The sequence below is a fragment of the Acipenser ruthenus genome, chromosome 14 (genome assembly GCF_902713425.1).
Source record: "Acipenser ruthenus chromosome 14, fAciRut3.2 maternal haplotype, whole genome shotgun sequence".
In the NCBI taxonomy this organism is placed as follows: domain Eukaryota; kingdom Metazoa; phylum Chordata; class Actinopteri; order Acipenseriformes; family Acipenseridae; genus Acipenser; species Acipenser ruthenus.
The window spans coordinates 29552486-29552742 of record NC_081202.1 but is presented as its reverse complement, the minus strand read 5'-3'; positions in this window follow the sequence as shown (position 1 = coordinate 29552742).

Below are 257 nucleotides of genomic sequence, written 5' to 3'. Positions count from 1 at the left end.
TCAGTAGTGCTCAACAGAAAAGAATGCATAGAGAAAAATATTGTATACTGGCCATGGGCTTTGGTTTTGCCCAGAGCCGTAACTAAGCATTTAGCTACCGGGGCATGCAAATATATATATATATATATATATATATATATATATATATATATATATAAAAATTGCATGACCTCCGGAATGAAGCAACCGGAGGTGCATGGAAAGACTACATATCGTAGCTAGCGGGGCATGCAAGACTCCATATCGTAGCTAACGGG